At 45.9% G+C, this 25,442-nt stretch overlaps 1 protein-coding gene across 4 annotated transcripts in view; it reads left to right on the plus strand.

The window, feature by feature from the left end:
* lhfpl2a (LHFPL tetraspan subfamily member 2a) overlaps window positions 1–25,442 on the plus strand; it is a 205,979-nt gene that overhangs the window by 121,201 nt on the left and 59,336 nt on the right. Inside the window, exon 3 of one of the 4 annotated variants that reach the window (XM_078396747.1) lies at window positions 5,520–5,662. The exons of the other annotated variants lie outside the window; for them this stretch is intronic. The gene's annotated coding sequence lies outside the window, so the exon portion shown is untranslated. The remainder of the gene's footprint in view (window positions 1–5,519; window positions 5,663–25,442) is intronic. 4 annotated transcript variants of the gene reach the window in all.

The following is a 25,442-nucleotide window of genomic DNA, read 5'->3' on the forward strand; positions in this document are numbered from 1 at the left end:
CGGGGATCGCTGGGCGGCGCGGACTCAGTGGGCCGAAGGGCCTGTTTCCGCGTTGTATCTCTAAATCTAAATCTAAAAAAATCCTAGTTCTCCGACTAGTTCTACTGTCCTCCTGGTTAAAAGTTACTGAGTGTATGCCTCGTACTCACCTTGCCCTTTGCCAACAATGAACTATTTTATAGTTTAACTTCGTTTAGTTTAGAGATACTGCTTTGAAACGGTCCCTTCGGCCCACCGGGTCCGTGTTGACCATCGATCACCTGTTCACACTGTTCTACCAGTTGCGTCACCGTGCCGCGAGAGGGCCGGAGAATGGAGGGTACATGAAATGAGCCGCCAGAAGGAGTGGTAGCATCGGATGCCATTACAACATTTGAAAGACATTTGGACGGACTCATGGGTCAGAAAGATTCAGAGGTATTCGGGCCAAATGCAGGCAATTTGGTCTAATTGACTAGTGTCGCTGGTGTGGAGGCCAAGTCAATGGATATTTTTAAGGCAGAGACAGATAGATTTTTGATTAGTACGGGTGTCAGGCATTATGGGGAGAAGGCAGGAGAATGGGGTGAGGAGGAAGAGATAGATCAGCCATGGTTGAATGGCGGAGTAGACTTGATGGGCCGAATGGTCTAATTCTGCTCCTATCACTTATGAACTTTTGAACCTGCGTGGGTTATCTCCAGGATCTCCGGTTTCCTCCCACACTCTAAAGACGTACGGGTTTCTTGGCTTGGTTTAATTGTAAATTGTTCCCAGCGTGTTCGATAGTGTTAGCGTGCGGGGATCACTTGTCGGCACGGACTCAGTGAGCCGAAGGGCCTGAGTCCATACTATATCTGTAAACTGAACTAATCCAAACAAGCCTTTTCTTGTCAAACCATTAATTCCAGTGACATTTCCAGTCATTAATTCCAGTCACAGCGGCACGGTGGCGCAGCGGTAGAGTTGCTGCCTTACAGCGAATGCAGCGCCTGAGACTCAGGTTCGATCCTGACGATGGGCGCCGTCTGTACGGAGTTTGTACGTTCTCCCCGTGACCTGCGTGGGTTTTCTCCGAGATCTTCGGTTTCCTCCCACGCTCCAAAGACGTACAGGTATGTAGGTTAATTGACTGGGTAAAATGTAAAAATTGTCCCTAGTTTGTGTAGGATAGTGTTAATGCGCGGGGATCGCTGGGCGGCGCGGACTCGGTGGGCCAAAGGGCCTGTTTCCGCGCTGTATCTCTACATCTAAAAAAAAAAAATCCTCACCTTCAGTATAAGTCCTATGCCTTCGTGAAGCTCTGGGACATTTGGGTAAGACAAAATGATTGTTGTCATTCATATTTCACAAATACTAATGACAAGATGCATAATGGAACAGATTTTATCTGTGTTTCCCATCATGGTTAGACAGCAGTCTCTGTAGGACAATTAATACAAGTATCATTGTGAAAATCTAAATGCTTGGGTCTGAACAATAATATTGGTCGGAGCTGCAGACTTAATAAAATCAGTGGTTAGTTCAGGATAAATGAAAGGATTAATGCTGAGGACAGAGAATGGTTTAGTGGATGCACAGACTAATTTACTTTGGAAATGCCTTACTTGCTGTTTGGTGTTCTGCTCAGATTACTTTTCAGAATGTTTAACCCTTATCATCCTAATCAAGTCCGATTCTCTCCCCACCATTATTTTGCTGTAAGACTCTGAAATACTTGATTGTTTGAAAGATACAGCTTGGAAACAGGCCATTCAGCCCACTTAGTCCATCAATAGCGCTCTTAATGAATTAGATAGAGCTCTTAATGAGTTAGATAGAGCTCTTAATGTTAACGGAGTCAGGGGGTATGGGGAGAGTGCAGGAACGAGGTACTGATTGTAAATGATCAGTCACGATCACATTGAATGGCAGTGCTGGCTCAAAGGGCCGAATGGCCTACTCCTGCACCTATTGTCTATTGTCTAATCACCCGTTCACACTAATTGGGCCCGTTCTTGTTCCTTGGCAAACGTAATGCTAGCATTTGTTTCAAGAGGGCTAGAATGCAAAAACAGGGATGTAATACTGAGGCTATATGAGGCGCTGGTCAGGCTGCATTTGGAGTATAGTAAGCAATTTTTTGGGCACCATATCTGAGTAAGGTTGTGCTGGCTCTGGAGAGGGTCCAGAGGAGGTTTACAAGAATGATCCCAGGAATGAGTGGGTTAACATATGATGAGTGTTTGACAGCACTGGGCCTGTACTCGCTGGGGTTTAGCAGGACGAGGGGGGACCTCGATGAAAGTTACTGAATAGTGAAAGACCTGGATAGAGTGGATGTGGAGAGGATGTTTCCAATAGTGGGAGAGTTTAGGACTAGAGGTCATAGCCTCAGAATTAAAGGATGTTCCTTTAGGAAGGAGATGAGGAGGAAATTCTTTCGCCAGAGGGTGGTGAATCTGTGGGATTCATTGCCACAGAAGGCTTGAGGCCAGGTCAATGGATATTTTTAAGGCAGAGATAGCTAAGTTCTTGATTAGTACAGGTGTCAGGGGTTGTGGGGAGAAGGCAGGAGAACGGGGTTAGGAGGGAGAGATAGATCAGCCATGATTGAATGGCGGAGTAGACTTGGTGGGCAGAATGTCCTAATTCTGCTCCTATCACATGACCTTATGACCTTGTTCTGAGCGGCCACTTTGGTTGCCGGGCTCATGCTTGTTCGTGCTGGCTGCCGGCCGACCCAGTCTTGATTGGCTCCTGACCAGCGGCCTGGTCCACTCCAGCACGGCCACAACTCTCGCCGGGAGCTGCCCTAATTTATACATTTATACATTTAGAACTGAGATGAGGAAAAACTTTTTCACTCAGAGAGCTGTGAATCTGTGGAATTCTCTGCCTCAGAAGGCAGTGGAGGCCAATTCTCTGAATGCATTCAAGAGAGAGCTAGATAGAGCTCTTAAGGATAGCGGAGTCAGGGGGTATGGGGAGAAGGCAGGAACGGGGTACTGATTGAGAATGGTCAGCCATGATCACATTGAATGGCGGTGCTGGCTCGAAGGGCCGAATGGCCTCCTCCTGCACCTATTGTCTATTGTCTATTGAATTAGATCTTTCCTTATTCTTCCATATCTTTAGAGAATTCAGACCTCGTCTAATCAATCTTTCCTTTTGGACCAAATCCACCAGCCCCCAATAAACTTCTGCTTGCTCTCTCGATGGCTAGGATATCTTTCTTTGGTAAGGGGACCAAAACGGCACACAGTAAGGTCATAAGGTCATAAGGAATTGGAGTAGAATTAGGCCATTCGGCCCATCAAGTCTACCCTGCCATTCAATCATGAGTGATATATCTTTCCCTCATTCTCCTGCCTTCTCCCCATAACATGCGTGTTCTTACACCCGTACTAATCAAGAATCTATCTATCTCTGCCTTAAATATATCCACTGACTTGGCCTCCACAGCCTTCTGTGGCAAAAAATTCCACCGATTCACCACCCTCTGACTAACGAAATTTCTCCTCGACTCCTTCCTAAATGTGCTTTGGGTGTAGTCTCAGAAAGGCCAATATACCATTGATCTAATGCTGTAGTCTCAGAAGGGCCAATATACCATACTATCTAATTACAGAGAACCACGTACTCCCACCCACCAAGCCTCCTGTGATAAAGGCCAATATACCATTTGCCTTTCTCATCATGTGCTGCACCTGTACTTTGACTCTTTATAAGGGGTTCCTCTCGTGAGAGGGAGGGGATTTATGAGGGACCTCAGGAGCAGCTTTTCCCACTCAGAGGGTGGTCTGTATCTGGGATGAGCTGCCATAGGAAGCCATGAAAGCGAATACAACTATTAAAAGAAGTATAGACGGATGTACAGGATGGGGTTAGAGGGCTGTGGGCCAAATGCCTCCAGATTCAGGGACAGTTTCTTCCCAGCTGTTATCAGGCAACTGAACCGTCCTACCCCAGGCAGAGAGCAGTGCTGAGCTACGATCCACCTCATTGGTGACCCTCGGACTATCCTTGATCGGACTTTGCTGGCTTTGCCTTGCACTAAACTTTATTCCCTTATCATGTAATTTCGTTCGGTATCTCGGTACCGAATGACAATAAAGCTCTGTATTCTGTATGTATCTGTACACTGTAAATGACTCGACTGTAATCATGGGTTGCCTTTCCGATGACTGGTTAGCACGCGACAAAAGCTTTTCACTGTACCTCGGTACACGTAACAATAACCTAAACTGAAATGCAGGCAAACGAATGCGGATTTGGTCGGCGTGGGCAAGATGGGCCAAAGAGCCTGTACCCCAAGGCTCTATGACCAATGTAAAATCTACTTTTAGTGGACCAGCCAAAAATTTGGGTGGCAACATTTTAAGTAACAAAGGAGGACAATGAATATTTTATCTGTAGAAAATCAATTGTAAGAACATACAGCATGAAAATGAGTCCTTCTGCCTTAGTGGTGCAGCATTAGCGTTGCTGTAATCAATGCTGTAAGGCAGCATTAGAGTTGCTGCCTCACAGTGCCAGAGACCCGGGTTTGATCCTGAGCACGGATACCTTCTCCCTGTGATCAGTGGGTTTTCTACGGGTGCTCTGGTTTCCTCTCACACTCCAAAGACTTGCAGGTTTGTAGGTTATTGACTTTGGTAAAATTGTAAATGGTCCCTCGTGTTCAGGATGGAACCGATGCATGGGTGATCGCTGATCGGCACGGACCCGGTGGGCCGAAGGGCCTGTTTTCATGCTGCATCTCTAAACTAAACTAAACTAAACTCACCCATGCCAAACACGGTTGCCCCATCTCAGCTAGTCCCACTTACCGGCATTTGGCCCATATCCTTCCAAACCTTTCCTACCCTTGCTCCTGCCCAAATGTCGTTGAAAGAGGTCCTTCTGCAGTTGTACAGGGCCCTAGTGAGACCGCACCTGGAGTACTGTGTGCAGTTTTGGTCTCCAAATTTGAGGAAGGATATTCTTGCTATTGAGGGCGTGCAGCGTAGGTTTACTAGGTTAATTCCCGGAATGGCGGGACTGTCATATGTTGAAAGACTGGAGCGACTAGGCTTGTATACACTGGAATTTAGAAGGATGAGAGGAGATCTTATCGAAACGTATAAGATTATTAAGGGGTTGGACACGTTAGAGGCAGGAAACATGTTCCCAATGTTGGGGGAGTCCAGAACCAGCGGCCACAGTTTAAGAATAAGGGGTAGGCCATTTAGAACAGAGATGAGGAAAAACTTTTTCAGTCAGAGAGTTGTAAATCTGTGGAATTCTCTGCCTCAGAAGGCAGTGGAGGCCAATTCTCTGAATGCATTCAAGAGAGAGCTAGATAGAGCTCTTAAGGATAGCGGAGTCAGGGGGTATGGGGAGAAGGCAGGAACGGGGTACTGATTGAGTATGATCAGCCTTGATCACATTGAATGGCGGTGCTGGCTCGAAGGGCCGAATGGCCTCCTCCTGCACTTATTGTCTATTGTCTATTGTCTATTGAAATGTTGTTGTTGTCATTATATAGTGTACATCTTTGTTTTTCCGTTTGATTTTAGCTTAGTCTAGCTCTTATAATGGAAGACAAAAAGCTGCAGATGCTGGAAATGTGCAACTAAATCAGAAAATGCTGGAAACACTCGGCAGGTCAGACAGCATCCGTGGCAAGAGTGGCACATAATTGCCATTTCAGACCAAAGATGTGAGCTCTGTTTTACTTCCCGCATCCTGACTTGCAGGGTGTTTCCAGCGTGGTCTATTTTGATTTCTAATAATAGTAGTCATGTGATACCCTTCTCATCCCAGCTTGGTTCAGCAGACTGGTCTGCCACTGTGCACTTGAACAATACAGAATCCAAACAAGTTTGAAGTTTCAGCAAAGAAGCAATCATATCCTATTATATCTGTTCATTCTGCTGTTAAACTTCTATACGGATTCTGACACCATTTTTTGTCTTCCTTCTGCTAAGACCCGGCCAAATGTTAAATGGTCATTGAGTCGTAAAGCACAGAAACAGACTCTTTGGCTCAACTTGTCCATAACGACCACAATGCCCCATCTAAGCTACTCCCATTTAGATTTTCTTTTAAAAGATTTAGAGATACAGCGCAGAAACAGGCCCTTCGGCCCACCGAGTCCGCGCCGCCCAGCGATCCCCGCACATTAACACTATCCTACACACACTAGGGACAATTTTTACATTTACCCAGTCAATTAACCTACATACCTGTACGCCTTTGGAGTGTGGGAGGAAACCGAAGATCTCGGAGAAAACCCACGCAGGTCACGGGGAGAACGTACAAACTCCGTACAGACGGCGCCCGTAGTCAGGATCGAACCTGAGTCTCCGGCGCTGCATTCGCTGTAAGGCAGCAACTCTACCGCTGCGCCACCGTGCCGCCCATGTTTGGCCCATATCCCTTTCCTATCCATGAATCTGTCCAAGTGTCCTAGTCATAGAGTCATACAGCATGGAAATACGCCCTTCCACCCAACTTGCCCACGCCGACCAACATGTCCCATCTACACTATTCCCATTTGCCTATGACTCAGACCCTTGAGTTCTGGCAACAACCTTCTAAATCTTCTCTTCATCTTTTCCAACTTGCACCCTCTCACCAGCGTCTGATGTAACCACCACATGACCTTCCAACTTCTCTACGTCTTTTAAAAGCTGTTACAGTGCCTGCCTCAACCACCTCAGCCAATCATCCCTGTCCAGCCTACAATTGGTCCAAAACGCCGCAGCGAGACTCCTGACAGGCGCCCGTAAAAGGGACCACATCACCCCGATTCTGGCCTCTCTCCACTGGCTCCCAGTACGGTACAGAATCAACTTCAAGCTCCTCCTATTCACATACAAAGCCCTAAACGGGCTTGCCCCCCTATATCAAAAATCTTCTAACCCACCACTCTATCTCCAGGTCCCTCAGGTCGGCCGACTTGGGGCTGGTCACTATCCCGCGGTCTAGGCTTAAGCTCAGGGGTGACCGCGCTTTTGCAGTTGCAGCTCCTAGACTGTGGAGCAGCATCCCTCTCCCCATCAGAACTGCCCCCTCCATCGACTCCTTTAAGTCCAGGCTCAAAACCTATTTCTACTCCCTAACGTTTGAGGCCCTCTGAGGGGGCGCTGTGAACTGTTTATGTATGGGCTGTTATGTTTGTATGCCATTGTATGTTCGTTTCTTAGTACCTGAACTGATGTACAGCACTTTGGTCAACGTGGGTTGTTTTTAAATGTGCTGTACAAATAAAATGGACTTGACTTGACTTGACCTCCTCTGGCAGCTCGTTCTATATACTCACCACTCCCCGAATGGAAAAATTAACTCTTAGTTTCCTGATAAATCTTTCCCCTCTCACCTTAAACCTGTGTCCTCTTGATTCTCCTAACCTGGGTAAAAGACTCTGTGCAATCTATTCCCCTTGTGGTGATTTTCAAAATTTGTACCATTGCAAAACTGATGGATAGGTTTTGGCAAGTCATCTTGTTTGGGTTATTTTTAAGGAAGAAATTCTGGAATATGCTCCATAAACTGCTACGATGTTATTAGTTGAAGAATAAACCATGTTAGTCGAATTGCTGTGGGATTATAAGGTCTTGGCAGCAGAAGTCTTGGCTGCTGGCTTCTGAATCATTTCCCTGCTCATTGACCTTGCATGATTTGGATTGGGATTTTGCAGGAGCCATTTTGCTTGAAAAATGCTGGAAGGTACAAGTGGACAGGTTGGGAGAGTGGGCAGAGAAGTGGCAGATGGAATATCGTGTATGAAAGTGTGGCTCATCCATTTTGGTAGCAGGAATAAAGGCGTCGACTATTTTCTAAATGGGGAGAGAACCCAGAAATCGGAGGTGCAAAGGGACTTGGGAATGCTGGGACAGGATTCCCAAAAAGTTAATCTGCAAGTCGAATCGGTAGTAAAGAATGCAAACTCGATGCTAGCATTTATTTCAAGAGGGCTTGTATACAAAAGTAGGGATGTAATGCTGAGGCTCTATAAGGCGCTGGTAAGCCTGCATTTGGAATATTGTGAGCAATTTTGGGCACCATATCTGAGGAGGGATGTGCTGGCTCTGGAGAGGGTCCAGAGGACGTTCACAAGAATTACCCCAGGAATGAGTAGGTTAACCTATAATGAGCTTTTGTCGGCATTGGGCCTGAACTCGCTGGAGTTTTGAAGAACGAGGGGGGGGCCTCATGGAAACGTACAAAATAGTGAAAGGCTTGGATAGAGTGCATGTGGAGAGGATGTTTCCACTAGTGGGAGAGTCTAGGACCAGAGGTCTCAGAATTAAAGGACGTATGTTTAGGAAGGAGATGAGGAGACATTTCTTTAGTCAGAGGGTGGTGAATCTGTGGAATTCTTTGCCACAGAAGGCTGTGGAGGCCAAGTCAGTGGATACTTTTAAGGCTGAGATAGATAGATTTTTATTAGTACAGGTGTCAGAGGTTATATCCCTTATGGCCTAAGTGAATTTGACGCTGTATCAGACGTCAGAGGTGGCACGGTAGCACAGCGGTAGAGTTGCTGCCTTACAACGCCAGGGACTTGGGTTCCATCCTGACCCACGCCAGGGACAATTTGCACTTACACCGAGCCAATTTACCTACAAACCTGTACGTCTTTGGAGTGTGGGAGGAAACCGAAGATCTTGGAGAAAACCCACGCGGTCACGGGTAGAACGTACAAACTCCATACAGACAGCACCCTAGTCAGGATGAACCCGGGTCTCCAGTGCTGCAAGTGCTGTAAGGTGAAGTCCAGGGCAGGTATTTTATACAGAGGGGGGTCGGTGCCTGGAACGCGCTGCCAAGGGTAGTGGTGGAGGCAGATAGGACAGTGTCCTCCATCCTCCTATCTGGTTCTCCGGTCCGCGGGGAGGAACAGGGGCCGGGCTCGGCGGCATCCCTCTCCCAGGCAGGTTTCCCGGTTCCACAGTGGACGAGCCACGCCTGCTGCCGGAGGATAGCCGCGGCCTGACAGTCCCTCTGCCCCGTGGCACAATGTCCTCATAAGGCCATAAGTGATCGGAGCTGAATTAGGCCATTCGGCCCATCCAGTCTACTCCGCCATTCAATCATGGCTGATCTATATCTCCCTCCTGACCCCATTCTCCCCATAACCCCTGACACCCGTACCTGTCCTCTACCTCGACGGTTTCCAACAGAAACTCTGGAGCTGCTGCCTCACGGCGCCAGAGACCCCAGGTTCAATCCTGACTACGAGTCCTGACTGAGTGGATTTTGTACGTTCTGCCCGTGAACACGCGGGTTTTCTCCAGGTGTTCTGGTTTCCTCCCACACTCCAAAGACGTGCAGGTTTGTAGGCTGATTGGCTTCAGTAAATTGCCCCCAGTGTGTAGGATGCGAAAGTGGAATAACATAGAACTAGTGTACAGGTGATCGATGCTTGGCACGGGCCGAAAGACCTGTTTCCACGCTGTATCTCTACGTCTAAATCTCTAAGGAGAGAAGAGGAGTGAAATGCAAAGCTAGACGGAGGGACATAGGTTAATATTCCTCTCTGTCCATTAAAATTCCTCGTCCTGATTTAGGAATTTATCTTGTGGAACGGTCCTATCCTATTCTATACTTATTTTAAAGTTAATGGAATTATGCACACTAGTGCCAAAGTCCTCCCCTCCAAAATTTCCCTGCCCCATTCCTAGTTTCCTTGAATGTTCGGAAAATTATAACAGAGTCATAGAATCACACAGCGTGAAAACAAGCCCTTCAGCCCGACTTGCCCACATCGACCATCGCGCGTCATCTACACTAGTCCCACCTGCCTGCGTTTGGCCCATATTCCTCTAAACCTGTCCTATCCATGTTCCTGTCCTATCCATGTTCCTGTCCATGTTCCTGTCCATGTTCCTGTCCAAATGCTTCCTAAGCATTGCGATACTACCTGCCAGGTACTATCTCCTCCAGCAGCTCGTTCTATACACCCACCACCCTATGTTTGTATAAAGGTGACCCCTCAGATACCAATTAAAACAATCCCCCTCACCTTAAACCTATGTCCTCATGAGGGTATCTATGTACCTGTCGAAATATTTCTTACGCGTTGTGAGAGTGCCTGCATATGGATTATGTGCGGTATGTGCAGGCAGGTAGGATTTTGTCTTGGCATCATGTTCGGCACAGACATTGTGGGCTGAAGGGCCTGTTCCTGTGCTGTTCTGTTCTATGTTTTTTAAAACTATCTATTATAGACAATAGACAATAGACAATAGGTGCAGGAGTAGGCCATTCGGACCTTCGAGCCAGCACCGCCATTCAATGTGATCATGGCTGATCATTCTCAATCAGTACCCCGTTCCCGCCTTCTCCCCTGACTCCGCTATCCTTAAGAGCTCTATCTAGCTCTCTCTTGAATGCATTCTGAGAATTGGCCTCCACTGCCTTCTGAGGCAGAGAATTCCACAGATTTACAACTCTCTGACTGAAAAAGTTTTTCCTCATCTCAGTTCTAAATGGCCTACCCCTTATTCTTAAACTGTGGCCCTCGGTTCTGGACTCCCCCAACATTGGGAACATGTTTCCTGCCTCTAACGTGCCCAACCCCTTAATAATCTTATACGTTTATTTGTTTGTTTATCCGGTCAATACAATACGACAGATTTGACCATACAGTTGTGAAAGTTAAATAGTACAAAATCATTATATCAAAAATCAAAAATATATAATCACACATGATATTCTCTGACCGAAAAAAAAGTGTAGGCAGAAGCCAGAGCTTATTGTACTTACCCTTAATATCATATCATATCATATCATATATATACAGCCGGAAACAGGCCTTTTCGGCCCACCAAGTCCGTGCCGCCCAGCGATCCCCGTACATTAACACTATCCTACACCCACTAGGGACAATTTTTACATTTACCCAGCCAATTAACCTACATACCTGTACGTCTTTGGAGTGTGGGAGGAAACCGAAGATCTCGGAGAAAACCCACGCAGGTCACGGGGAGAATGTACAAACTCCGTACAGTGCAGCACCCGTAGTCAGGATCGAACCTGAGTCTCCGGCGCTGCATTCGCTGTAAAGCAGCAACTCTACCGCTGCGCTACCGTGTGCCGCACTTAACAAAGCATTACCCTAACTAGGCAAAATAGCAGTGAAACAAAACAATAAAACAAAATATAATTGTAAAAACACAGCATCATAGGTCAGAAGCAGATAAACAAAACATAGAAAGAAACACAAATATAATCAAGAAACATCATTTCTGTCATGTCGAAGGTATTTATTCACAAAATGCTGGAGTAACTCAGCAGGTCAGGCAGCATCTCAGGAGAGAAGGAATGGGTGACGTTTCGGGTCGAGACACTTCTTCAGTCCGAATGTGGGTCTCGACCCGAAACGTCACCCATTCCTTCTCTCCTGAGATGCTGCCTGACCTGCTGAGTTACTATAGCATTTTGTGAATAAATACCTTCCATTTGTACCAGCATCTGCAGTTATTGTCTTATATTTCTGTCATGTCCGTCATTTCTCAGTGCTGATCACATATTTTGTATCTTTCAAATATAATATTTTGGAACATTTTCTTGAATTTACACATATTGCTACACTATTTTAATTCATTGTTGCAACTATTCCATAAATTGACCCCTTTAACAGTCACACATCTATTTTTCAAACTTGTCCTTACCCTCTTTTTTTTCAAACATATAATTTCCCCTGAGTGGATATCTGCTCTCCCTCACTGAAAACAAACCTTGGGTACAGTCAGGAAGTGTTCTTTCTTTTGCTCTAAACATTATTTGTAGAGTATTAAAGTCTACTAGGTCCATCAATTTTAGGGCATATGATTTCATAAATAATGGGCTGGTTATGGAATATGTTCTAATCTATGTCCGAATGGTGCTCAGGTCTTGTTGCATTGTAAACAAGGGCTCCGTAATTTGCTGAGGAGTTGTGCATGGAATTAAATTATGCCATCGCCATTTAATGCCCTTTGATGGAGCAGCTGAAGATAGATATATTCACAAAATGCTGGAGTAACTCAGCAGGTCAGGCAGCATCTCGGGAGAGAAGGAATGGGTGACGTTTCGGGTCGAGACCCTTCTTCAGACTGATGTCGGGGGTGGGACAAAGGAAGGATATAGGTGGAGACAGGAAGATAGAGGGAGATCTGGGAAGGAGGAGGGGAAGGGAGGGACAGAGGAGCTATCTGAAGTTGGAGAAGTCGACGTTCATACCACCAGGCCGCAAACTGCCCAGGCGAAATATGAGGTGCTGCTCCTCCAATTTCCGGCGGGCCTCACTATGGCACTGGAGGAGGCCCATGACAGAGAGGTCAGACTGGGAATGGGAGGGGGAGTTAAAGTGCTGGGCCACCGGGAGATCAGTTGCGTTAATGCGGACCGAGCGAGGTATGCCAGCTGAAGATAGATAGTTGGGCTGGGACAAAGAAGCCCTAAGGAAGTCCTGCATGAGCATTCAAGGGAGGGGGTGATTAATTTTCAAACACCACAATCATCTTCCATTGTGTGCGGTAACATTCTGAACGTTGGAGTATTTTCCCCTTGGCTATTAACCTTTTTACCCCATCTCGTGATAATTTGACAATATAATTGCAGTATAACAGCAATTAGAAGGATGCAGTCATGTTAATTGTGTACATTGTTATGTATTAAAAACACTCCACAGAAAATCACTTTTAAGTCTTTAGTGCCTAATGTTTTGCAGTAATTGGAGAAAGTCAGACCATTAACCACTTGATAGACACAAAAAGCTGGAGTAAAAGCTGGCAGCTGCCTTACTGCGCTTGCAGTGCCAGAGACCCTGGTTCGATCCCGACCATGGGCGTTGTCTGTACGGAGTTTGTACGTTCTCACCGTGACGTGCGTGGATTTTCTCCAAGATCTTCGGTTTCCTCCCACATTCAAAAGACGTACAGGTTTGTAGGTTAATTGGTGTGGTATAAGTGTCAATTGTCCCTAGTGTAGGATAGTGTTAGTGTGCAGGGATTGACTTGGTATAAGTGTAAATTGTCCCCAGTGCGTGTAGGATAATGTTAATGTGCGGGGATCGTTGGTCGTTGCGGACTCGGTGAGCCAAAGAGTCTGTTTCTATGTCTCTAAAAAAACTCAGTGGGTCAGACACCATCTCTGGAGAAAAGGAATAGGTGATGTATCAGGTCGAGACCATTCTTCAGTCCCCATTAACCACTTGTTTGTGTGGCCAGTAACCCCACACAGGGCCGGGGCAATGGTGAAAGGTAAGAGTTGAGTTTAATGTATTGTCACGTGTACCGAGGTCCAGTGAAATCTTTTTTGTTGCGCATTAACCAGTCAGCGGAAAGACAATGCATGATTACATTCGAGCCATCCACAGTGTGCAGCAGCTGTTGGAGTGGAGATTTCTAATGGTGGAGCGATCGTAATGCGTGTTTGCAGATCCACTTCCGTGACCAGCTCACAAAGAGTCGCCTGGCTTGGGCGCAATCTTGGATCAGTTCTAGTTGCATTACTGAGCAAAGCTGCCCATAAATGGGTAGACAAAAATTGCAGAAGTAACTCGTCGAGACAGGCAGCATCTCTGGAGGGCAGAAATGGGTGACGTTTCAGGTCGAGACCCTTCTTCAGACTCCACTGAGTTACTCCGGCCAGTCTGAAGAAGGGTCTCGACCAGAAACATCACCCATTCCTTTTCTCCGGAGATGCTGCCTGTCCCGCCGAGTTATTCCAGCATTTTGTGTCGGACTTGTGTAGGAAAAAAACTGCAGATGCTGGTTTGAAATCGAAGGTAGACACCAAATGCTGGAGTAACTCAGCGGGTCAGGCAGCATCTCGGGAGAGAAGGAATGGGTGACGTTTTGGGTTGACCGCAAACATCGCCTGTTCCTTCTCTCCCGAGATGCTGCCTGACCTGTTGAGTTACTCCAGCATTTTGTGTCTATCTGCAGTTCCTTCCTACACATAAACAGGGTAAGAGCCTTAAGCGTTTGGCACTGCACCTAAACAGGTTTAATTCTTGCAATGGGGCTTAAAAAGCGATCTGATTAACAGATGTGGATAAGAAACGTTCAGCTGCCTGGATTGCCGTGATGAGGGTAACCCGAGAGGCAGAGAACTTGTGCTGTTTGTTGGCTGGAGACTAATTAATGGGCACTGGATAACAGTTCCTGGCAGTGAGGTAATCACGTCAGCTTCACTAGCGTGATGACATTTACAGACATCAAATGAAGGGTACTGTGGACACACTAATAGCTGACAGTTACTAGTCAGTAAACTGCACATAACTGTATTGTGGAGGCCGGATAGAAGTCAGCTCTAAAAGTAAAAGCCATGTGGATTTATTGTAACGCAGCCAATTCCAATGAGCATTTACTTCAGCAAACACTAAGTTTTTTCTCCCTTTTCTTTTCCCTTCTATAAGGGTTCAATTTCTTCGCTTCAGGCTTTTAGACTAGAGATGCAGCTCGGAAACAGGCCCTTCGGCCCACCGAACCCGTGCCGACCGGCGATCACCCCACACACTTACACTATCCTACACACCAGGGGGACAATTTACAAATCTTTTATAAGCAAAGCCAATTAACCTACAAACCTACAAGTCTTTGGAGTGTAGGGGGAAGCCAGAGCACCCGGAGAAAACCCACGCAGGTCACGGGGAGAACGTACAAACTCCGTACAGACGGCACTCGTAGTCAGGATCGAACCTGGGTCTCTTGCGCTGTAAGGCAGCAACTCTACCGCTGTGCCACCGTGCCGTATTGTGGAGACCTGATAGAAGACAGCTCTAAACATAAAAGCTGGATTTATTGCAATGCTGCCAATACCATTGATAATTAGCTTCAGCAAACACTACTTTTTTTTCCTCTCTCTCTTTTTACTCCTGCAAATGCAAAAGGCTCCCCTTTCTTCACTTTAGACCAATGGTTCCCAACCTGAGGTAAATTTACCCTCAGGGGGTAAATTTCACCGACCCAGGGGGTAAATTTGTTGATTCTGGATTTGTACATATTGACTGACTGTGTTTGCTTCTGATATACCTGTATCTGTTCATCATTAGTTGTTCATAAATAAGCAAAATAACATTGTTATGAGCTATTATTCGAACTTAAAATACTAATGTTAAAAACAGTATGTTAAAATTTCCCCTTTGTCGGTTGCTTTATTATGGTAGAAGTGTAAACTCAAATTACTGAACAAAACAGGATGGGGGTAAATTTACTTACGAAATGTTGCAAAGGGGTAAACGGGACAAAAAAGATTGGGAACTTTAGACTTTTTGACTTTGTGCATTTAACCTGTCTATTCCTCACATGATTTTATACACCTCTGTAAGATCGCCCTCAGTCTCCTGTGCTCCAAGGAATAAAATAATAGAGGTGCAGCGCAGAAACAGGCCCTTCGGCCCATCGTGTCCGTGCTGACCAGCGATCCCCGTACACTAGCACTATCCTGTGTAAGAAAATAACTGCAGATGCCGGTACAAATCGAAGGTATTTATTCCCAAAATGCTGGAGTAACTCAGCAGGTCGGGCAGCATCTCGGGAGAGAAGGAATGGGTGACGTTTCGGGTCGAGTCCCTTCTTCAGACTGACTATCCTACAATCTACCAAAGCGGCATGGTGGCGCAGCGGTAGAGTTGCTGCCTTACAGCGAATGCAGCGCCGGAGACTCAGGTTCGATCCTGACTACGGGCGCCGTCTGTACGGAGTTTGTACGTTCTCCCGTGACCTGCGTGGGTTTTCTCCGAGATCTTCGGTTTCCTCCCACACTCCAAAGACGTACAGGTATGTAGGTTAATTGGCTGGGCAAATGTAAAAAAAATTGTCCCTAGTGTGTGTAGGATAGTGTTAATGTGCGGGGATCGCTGGGCGGCGCGGACCCGGTGGGCGGGAAGGGCCTGTATCTCTAAATCTAAAAAAATCTAAAAAAAGCTGATGTCAAGCTGAGAAAGGCACATTTAGGGGCGGCACAGTGGCCCAGCGGTAGAACTGCAGCTTCACAGCACCAGAGATCCTGACGACGGGTGCTGTGTGTACAGAGTTTGTACGTTCTCCCTGCGACCGTGTGGGTTTTCTCCAGGGTGCTCCGGTTTCCTCCCACACTCCAAAGACGTACAGGTTTGTAGGTTAATTGGCTTCGGTAAAATTGTAAATTGTCCCGAGCGTGTGTGGGATAGTACTAGTGTACCGGGGGATAGTTGGTCGGCGTGGACTCAGTGGGCCGAAGGGCCTGTTTCCACTCTTGTACCTCTAAAGTCCAAAAATGAATAGGCTTTCTTTAAAGACGTCACCATTTAATATTACTGGATTACATTTGACATTCCAAACCTTGAGCGTGTTCGCCGGTGATTTTCTACAGAGTAAATAATTGCAGCTTTATATCATCCAGCCCATCTGGGTAAATAAACTTACGCTCGCCCAATGTTAGAAAGTACAATAATTTATCACGAGCCTTTCATGAGCCATGATGTAGTTTGTGTGAAAATGTGCTTTGAATTTTACTAAATTTCCCATGAGCTCCGAATCTCCATTACAAAGGTCTCACTGCGTCAAAAGCATCGAAGTAAACGTGTCTGTGATTTACTTTTTTTTATTGCAAAACTCAAGCACCCCCCCTCGACAGCCCACCCATATTTTCCGGATCAGGGCTTGTGATGTAACTCCCTGCAATACCCGCAAGACCCGAGAGTCAAGAGTGTTTAATTGTCACATATAGAAACATAGAACATAGAAAAAGCAGTAGGCCATTCGGCCCTTCGAGCCAGTACTGCCATTCAATACGATCATAGCTGATCATCTAAAATCAGTACCCCGTTCCTGCTTTTCCCCCCCATATCCCTTGATTCTGTTAGCCCTAAGAGCTAAATCTAACTCTCTCTTGAAAACATCCAGTGAATTGCCCCAGCAACAGGGCAATGAAACACTTACTGGTGTAGGGAGGAATTGCATTTGTTTCTCCTACTGGACAGCACAGCGGTAGAGTTGCTGCCTTACAGCGCCGGAGACCTGGGTTTGATCCTGACTAAGGATGCTGTATGTAAGGGGTTTGCACGTTCTCCCCGTGACCTGCGTGGGTTTTCTCCGGGAGCTCCGGTTTCCTCCCACACTCCAAAGACGTACAGGTTTGTAGGTTAATTAGCTTCGGTAAAATTGTAACGTGATCACCCCTTACACTAGCACTATCCTAGACAATAGAGACAATTTACAATTGATAACAGAGGGGACGAAGCTGTTCCCGAGTCAAAGAACAAGTCGAAGTGATTTAATATAATAAAAAGGAACTGCAGATGCTGGTTTACACCAAAGATAGACACAAAATGCTGGAGTAACTCAACGGGTCCGGCAGCATCTCTGGAGAAAATGGATAGGTGACGTTTCGGGTCAGGACCCTTCTTCAGCGTCCAGAGATGCTGCCTGATCTGCTGAGTCACTCCAGCATTCTGTGCCTATCTTAAGTCTAAGTGATTCCTGAGCCACAGTCATACTGTCATAAGGAATAGGCCATTCAGCCCATCAAGTCTACTCCGCCATTCATCATGGTTGATCTATCTCTCCATCCTAACCCCATTCTCCTGCCTTCTCTCCATAACCTCTGACACCTGTGGAACGTGGAAGTCCACCAAGAGATTGGCCTCATTGGGAAACAAGTGGCAGATGATGCCATCAATCCAGCCATACTCTCACCTGAAGAGTAGGTTAGATGTTCAAGCTCATTGAGTTTCCATCCAAGCTTTCTTACAATTAATTTTGATATTGAGACGAATTTCCCCCTTTCAAAAATACTTTCTGTCTCGGCCGACCAAAGGGGAATGGAAAGGGCAACAAATGTATCCCGTGTAGGAAGGAACTGCTGGTTTAAACCGAAGATAGACACAAAATGCTGAAGTAACTCAGCGGGCCAGGCAGCATCTCTGGAGAGAGGGAATGGGTGACGTTTCAGGTCGAGACCCTTCTTCAGAACGTGCCCTGGTTACTCGGATATCCAGTGGGTGTGAGCTACATCATCGGATAGAAAGACATTGAAACCTTTGGGCATAAACAGACCACCGCTTGTTGGTCTTTGGTGGTCTTTCAGCTACATCTGGTGAAGCTTAACATTAAGCAGGTTTTAGATGAGATATTTCCTCTAAGTGGGTGGTGGTCTCCAAGGGCTGATTAATACGCAGATAGTTCCGACTCGGGCAAGTCAAGTTTGTACGATGATTATTTCCACGAAGAGATGTTTGATAAATATTATACAATTTTGCTGTTTGCAAAGTCGTTATTCTTATATTTTTCCTTTCTCAACGGCATGTTTTGTTTACTCTAGTCTGGGTTTTATGCACCCGTTTCCTTGAATTATAAATCTTTAGTATTTATAATTCTCAGACAACTGGGATTAGAACGTGGCAGTTCATTGGAGCGGGGTTTACAAGTACAATTTCGTTGTCGTTTTAAGCCATGCATTCTGTCTACAGTTCTGCTGAAAAGTTTGTTAAAATCTCGGGGAGATGTTAACTGCAGTGGCTGGACTTTCGGAGTTGCAAACCATGAGTGGATGGTCATCGACTGAGATGTCAGGGTGGCACGGTGGCGTAGCAGTAGAGACCATGGTTCAATCCTGACTGTGGGTGCTTGTCTGTTCAGAGTTTGTACGTTCGCCCCGTAACCTGCGTGGGGTTTTTCTCTGGGAGCTCCAGTTTGTAGGCTAATTGTAAATTGTCCCTAGTGTGTGTAGGATAGTGGAAGTGAGCGGGGATCGCTGGTCGGTGCGGACTCGGTGGGCCGAAGAACCACTTTCCGTGCTACATCTCTGAACTAAACTAAACTAAATCATACCTTATCACCAATAGTGGGAAGATTGCTTGTGTCGACGGTTTCCATTACAAAAGTTCATAAAGGCATAAGTTATAGGAGCAGAATTAGGCCACTCGGCCCATCAAGTCTACTCCGTCATCCAATTATTGCTGATCTATCTCTCCCTCTTAACCCCATTCTCCTACCTTCCCTCCATAACCCCTGACATCCATACCAATCAAGAATCTATCTATCTCCCCCTTAAAATTATCCATTGACTTGCCATCCACAGCCTTCTGTAGCAATGAATTCCACAGATTCACCACCCTCTCACATAAGAAATTCCTCCTCATTTCCTTTGTAAAGGTACATCCTTTTATTCTGATGCTATGGCCTCTAGTCCTAGATTTTCCCACTAGTGGAAACATCCTCACCACATCCATTCGATCCAGACCTTTCACTATTCGGTAAGTTTTAATGAGTTCCCCCCTCATTCCTCTAAACTCCAGTGAGTACATGACCAGTGCTGTCAAACGCTCATCATATGTTAACCGACTCATACCTGGAATCATTCTTGTAAACCTCCTCTGGACCCTCTCCAAAGCCAACACATCCTTCCTCAGATATGGGACCCTAAACTGCTCACAATACTCCACCATAGGAAGCATGTGGAATAATCTAAATGTATATTTAAATTTAAATGGAAGCTTGCTGCTTTGTTGGTTGGTGCAAAAGTTACAATAGTTTGAGGGACTACAGCTAACTTGGTCACAGAGTTTATTTACACTTCACCATCTGTGCTAAGTCTCATTGAGTTGAATGGTCACCAACTCTGTGGACTGACGATTCAGTCTAGACGCCAGTGTCATAGGAGTGCAGAGGTCTGAAGGTTATTTGGTGACTCAAGGAACTGCAGATGCTGGATTCTTGAGCAATACCTCAATGAATCTTACAGAATAATGAAAGGCATCGATAGAGTGGATGTGTTAAAGGATGTTTCCACTGGTGGGAAAGTCGAGGACCAGAGGTCATAGCCTCAGAATTAAAGTGCACTCTTTTAGAAAGGAGGTGAGGAGGAACTTCTTTAGTCAGAGGGTAGTTAATCTGTGGAACTCATTGCCACAGAGGGCTGTGGAGGCCAAGTCAGTGGATAATTTTAAGGCAGAGTTCTTGATTAGGACGGGTGTCAAGGGTTATGGGGAGAAGGCATGAAAATGGCATTAGGAAGCAGAGATCAGGCACGATTGAACTGCGGTGTAGACTCAATGGGCCAAATGGCCTAATTCTATTCCTACATCTAGTGAACTTGTGAAAACAGAAAATCCTAGGCGGAGTAACTCAGCCGGTCAGGCAGCATCTGTGGAAGGCATGGATAGGTGACATCTTACCATCTTCCCAGCTGTTATCAGGCAACTAAACCATTCTATCATCAACTTAGAGAGTGATCCTGAGCTGCTATTTAGCTACTGGAATTTAGAAGGATGAGAGGGGATCTTATCGAAACATATAAGATTATTAAGGGGTTGGACACGTTAGAGGCAGGAAACATGTTCCCAATGTTGGGGGAGTCCAGAACCAGGGGCCACAGTTTAAGAATAAGGGGTAGGCCATTTAGAACGGAGATGAGAAAAAACATTTTCAGTCAGAGAGTTGTAAATCTGTGGAATTCTCTGCCTCAGAAGGCCAATTCTCTGAATTAATTCAAGAGGAGCTAGATAGAGCTCTTAAGGATAGCGGAGTCAGGGGGTATGAGAAGAAGGCAGGAACGGGACACTGATTGAGAATGATCAGCCATGATCACATTGAATGGTGGTGCTGGCTCGAAGGGCAAATGGCCTCCTCCTGCACCTATTGTCTATTGACTATCTACCTCATTGGAGACTGTCTTAAATCTTTAATATCTTTAATCGGAACTTACTGGACTTTATCTTGCACTAATCATTATTCTCTTTATCCTTTATCTGTACACTGTGAATAGCTCGATTGTAATTATATATAGTCTTTCCATTGACTGGTTAGCATGCAACAAAAGCTGTTCACTGTACCTCGGTACACGTGACTATAAACTAAACTGAACTAAAAGTTAGGGCACTCAGAGCATAAAATATAATTCATTTTAAACTTTAGCTTTGGTTCGATGTGACAAAATGTAAATTCCTATGTTCCCAAAATTAAATGTACCATAACATATTAAACATAATTAGGATAATTGATATAATTCCCTTCAAAATTTCATGTAAAGAACTGCTATGAATTCAGAAACATTGGTGTCTTTGTGAAAAGGTTTGCCGTCCAATGCCATGGTTTTGCTGTTAGCAGTCAGCATGTTACCTGAATCTGAAGAAAGGCCTCGACCCGAAACGTCACCTATCCCTTTTCTCCAGAGATGCTGCCTGTCCCGCTGAGTTACTCCAGCTTTTTGTGTCTATTTTTGGTTTAAACCAGCATCTGCAGTTCCTTCCTACACGCTACCTGTTCCTCGTGATGAAGAGCAAGAGCAGATTTGAGGTTGGACGTGCATCGCAGTTTTTCTTCAATTCATAAGTTCTGGGAGCAGAATTAGGCCATTCGGCCCATCAAATCTACCCCGCCATTCAATCATGGTTTACTCAACCATGGTCCCTGCCAACCCCATTTTTCTGCCTTCTCCCCATTACGCCTGATACCCGTACTAATCAAGTATCTGTCAAACTCTGCCTTAAAAATATCCATTGATTTCGCCCCAACAGCAATTCCACAGATTCACTACCCTCTGACTTTTTCATTGAATCCTAACGGCAAACACATTGTGGGGGAGAGGGGGGGGGGGGAGAGAAAGAAAGCTGGGGGAGAGGAGAGGAGAGGCAGGGCAAAGTGCGGCAGACAATAGGCAGACACAGGCGAGGAGAGGGGGGGCTGATAGGCAGATGGTTGGAACAAAGGCCAGAGATTAAAACTGAAGGTGTGAGACAAAAGGATGGAAGAGTAGCAAATTGTGAAGCCGGAGGAAGGAACGTGGATGGAAGGGGATGGGGAGGGGAGAAATGGGCGTGAGCAACTCCAGGGCTATGTGTTTAGTTTAGGTTAGTACACGCGAGGGACAATTTACACTTATACCAAGCCAATTAGCCTACAAACCTGTACGTCTTTGAAGTGTGGGAGCTCCCGGAGAAAACCCACGCAGGTCACGGGGAGAACATACAAACTCCATACAGACAGCGCCCGTAGTCAGGATGGAACCCGGGTCTCTGGCGCTGAGAGGCAGCAACTCTACCGCGCCCTTCTGTCTTCTGTGCCGCCCTTTGTAAACCGGCATCTGCAGTTCCTTGTTCCTGCTCATTAATGTATTGGGCTGCCTTGCCCTTGATCAATGGATGTGTTAAAGGGCGCGGGTTGATTGTCCATTAGTGAATAATAAACATGCCGTGCATGCTTCCTATATCACACAATGAACCCTGTGTCATTGAATGTGACTCTCCAGTGCACTCATTGACAGGCAACCAAGCACAAGCTATTTATGAAGCTTATTATGAACAGCATCGTAGAAACATGTAGAGTATAATTAACTCATTGTGATTGGGGAAATATGCTGGAAATATTGTTACATTATGTGAAGTTATTCGCACTGACCAGAGTACATCAAAATGCATGAAAATTCTTTTGGATAGAATACGGGGAATAATTTGTTCAGCATGACCACTGTGGGCCGAAAGGCCTGTTCCTGTGCTGCACTGTTCTATGTTCTGGGCTCTAAACACATGGTTATCTTTCCTGTAATTTGTAAATTTTTACTTTAATTTTTTCTGCCAAAAGAAAATCAGTGTGTACATGGAGAATAACCAGCATGGTGACATGGTGTGTATATGTGAACATTACATGTTGCTATGTTAAACCCATCTGATTTTGTGTGAAGTAATGGCTGTAGGCAAGCATCACAGTGAACTTTTTTAGACCAACAAGGGTTTACCTACACTCCATGTTAGCCGTTGTTACTAGCCATACACCTTTTCCCTTTCACCAAATTTTATTTTCCTTAACATAATCCCGTACTTGATCAGTACGGGTGTCAGAGGCTATGGGAGGAAGGCAGGAGAATGGGGTTAGGAGGGAGAGATAGGTCAGCCGTGATTGAATGGTGGAGTAGACTTGATGGGCCGAATGGCCTAATTCTTCACCCATCACATGATCTTATGATCTTATGGTAACATGAAAGCCAGTTGGTAACATTGGCACGACTTAAATATAGCACTGTATCTCATAAGTCATGCCATAAGTGATGGGAGCAGAATTAGGCAACTGGCTTATAGCAGGCTGTCCGAGTAGCAGCATTGGGATGGATAATTACGGTCTTGTCTTTTCCCTGACCTTTCATTCTATAATAACATGACATGCTCCCGGTGCACTGACTTGAGTGCCCCCTGGTGTTGTATTATTTTAAATGCTTACTGGTTGAGGGAATGTAAGAAAATAACTGCAGATGCTGGTACAAATCGAAGGTATTTATTTCACGAAATGCTGGAGTAACTCAGCGGGTCAGGCAGCATCTCAGGAGAGAAGGAATGGGTGACGTTTCGGGTCGAGACCCTTCTTCAGACTGACAGACTGGTTGAGGGAAGATCAAGTGTCTAGTCAAGAGTGTTGGGTTTAGTTTGGAGATACAGCACGGAAACAGACCCTTCAGTCCACCGAGTCCACACCGACCGACGATCCCCGCACATTAACACTACTCCACACACACTAGGGACAAATTTTTACATTTACACCAAGCCAATTAACCTGCAAACCTGTACGTCTTTGGAGCGTAGGAGGAAACCAAGGATCACGGAGAAAACCCACACAGGTCACGGGGAGGAGAAAAACTGCAGATGCTGGTTTAAATCGAAGGTAGACACAAAATGCTGGAGCAACTCAGCGGGTCAGGCAGCATCTCGGGAGAGAAGGAATGGGTGACATTTCGGGTCGAGACCCTTCTTCAAACTGAAGAAGGGTCTCGACCTGAAACGTCACCCATTCCTTCTCTCACGAGTTGCTGCCTGACCCGCTGAGTTACTGCAGCATTTTGTGTCTACCAGGTCACGGGGTGAACGTACAAATTCTGTACAGACAGCACCCGTAGTCAGGATCGAACCCGGGTCTTTAGCGCTGTAAGGCAGTAGCTCTACCGTTATGCCACCGTGCCACCTCATTAATTGTCAGAGGCACAAGGAACTGCAAATGTGGTCATTGTCAAACAGACTGACAATGGAACAATGAAATTCTTACTTAACAGGTCTGTAATTCTTACTTAACACACAGATAAATATAATAATTAGCTCAGTTTATTGTCACGTGTACCGAACGAGGTACAGTAAAATGCTTTTTGTAGCGTGCTATTCAGTCAGCAGAAAGACTATACATGATGACGATCGAGCCATCCACAGTGAACAGATACAGGATAAAGGGAATAACGAAAAGTGAAAAGAGTGAAGTGATTGTAATGCGTGATTGCAGATCCACTTCCGGGACCAGCACGCAGAGAATCTCTTGGCTTGGGTGTCATCTTGTTGGATAGGTTAATAAACAAATATTCAATAAATTAATAACCGTAATATTAGTGCATAAAGAAAAAAAATGAAGTCCTTTGTGCAGCCAAAGACACGGTGTATAGAAGTTCATAGTTGAGGTTCGTGTTTAAGAGCCCAATAGTTGCTGGGAAGAAGCTGTTCTTGAACCTGGTGGTCAGCGGTCTTCATTCATTTGTACCTTCTTCTCAATTGTACCGAATGGCCTCCTCCTGCACCTATTGTACCTTCTTCTCTTGCTGTTGAGGGCGTGCAGCGTAGGTTTACTAGGTTAATTCCCGGAATGGCGGGACTGTCATATGTTGAAAGACTGGAGCGACTAGGCTTGTATACGCTGGAATTTAGAAGGATGAGAGGAGGTCTTATCGAAACGTATAAGATTATTAAGGGGTTGGACACGTTAGAGGCAGGAAACATGTTCCCAATGTTGGGGGAGTCCAGAACAAGGGGCCACAGTTTACGAATAAGGGGTAGGCCATTTAGAACTGAGGTGGGGAAAAACTTTTTCAGTCAGAGAGTTGTGAATCTGTGGAATTCTCTGCCTCAGAAGGTAGTGGAAGGCAATTCTCTGAATGCATTCAAGAGAGAGCTAGATAGAGCTCTTAAGGACAGCGGAGTCAGGGGGTATGGGGAGAAGGCAGGAACGGGGTACTGATTGAGAATGATCAGCCATGATCACAGTGAATGACGGTGCTGGCTCGAAGGGCCGAATGGCCTCCTCCTGCACCTATTGTCTATTGTCTATTGTCAAAGGTTGGAGCGAATTCTGAGTGTGGCCAAGGTGGTATTTGTCTTTGATAATGTTGGCTGCCTTTTTGAGGTAGCACCATTTGTAGATCCCTTCGATGGTGGGGAGGACACTACCTGTGATGGACTGGGAAGTGTCCACCACTCTCTGTGGGCATTTGAGGTGCCAAACTAGGCTGTGAAACAACCGGTCAGTACATTCCCCACCGTACACTTGTTGAAGGTTCATACGTTCTTGGAGGAGAATTAGGCCATTCGGCTCATCGTGCCAATCCACGCCAAAGGGTGGTGGGTGTACGGAACGAGCTGCCGGAGGAAGTAGTTGAGGCAGGGACTATCGCAACATTTAAGAAACAATCAGACAGGTCCGCGGAAAGGACAGGTTTAGAGGGATATGGGCCAAGCGCAGGCAGGTGGGACTAGCGTAGATGGGACATGTTGATCG

The sequence above is a fragment of the Rhinoraja longicauda genome, chromosome 3 (assembly GCF_053455715.1).
Source record: "Rhinoraja longicauda isolate Sanriku21f chromosome 3, sRhiLon1.1, whole genome shotgun sequence".
NCBI classification, from domain to species: domain Eukaryota; kingdom Metazoa; phylum Chordata; class Chondrichthyes; order Rajiformes; family Arhynchobatidae; genus Rhinoraja; species Rhinoraja longicauda.